This window comes from Lipotes vexillifer, unplaced genomic scaffold (assembly GCF_000442215.2).
Source record: "Lipotes vexillifer unplaced genomic scaffold, Lipotes_vexillifer_v1.1 scaffold12, whole genome shotgun sequence".
In the NCBI taxonomy this organism is placed as follows: domain Eukaryota; kingdom Metazoa; phylum Chordata; class Mammalia; order Artiodactyla; family Lipotidae; genus Lipotes; species Lipotes vexillifer.
This window is the reverse complement of record NW_006796716.1, coordinates 4,676,523-4,676,844: the sequence shown is the minus strand read 5'-3', so window position 1 is coordinate 4,676,844 and position 322 is coordinate 4,676,523.

Sequence of the window (322 nt, the reverse complement as noted above, 5' to 3'; positions counted from 1 at the left end):
TCTTCCCAGACCGGGGCACGAACCCGTGTCCCCTGCATCGGCAGGCGGACTCTCAACCACTGCGCCACCAGGGAAGCCCCCAGGAAGCCTTTGACCAGGAACATCCACACTGGAATGTTATAGGATCCAGGAAGGAACTCTCATCGTGCTCAACCACTGGCATCTTGGGCTGTTTGTTACACAGTCGTAAGGATTTACTTTGCCCGGTACACTTCAGATCCAAGAATGAAGAAATACATTTGCAGGCTTCCCTGGTGGCGCAGTGGTTGAGAGGCCGGCTGCCGATGCAGGGGACACGGGTTTGTGGCCCGGGCCGGGGAGA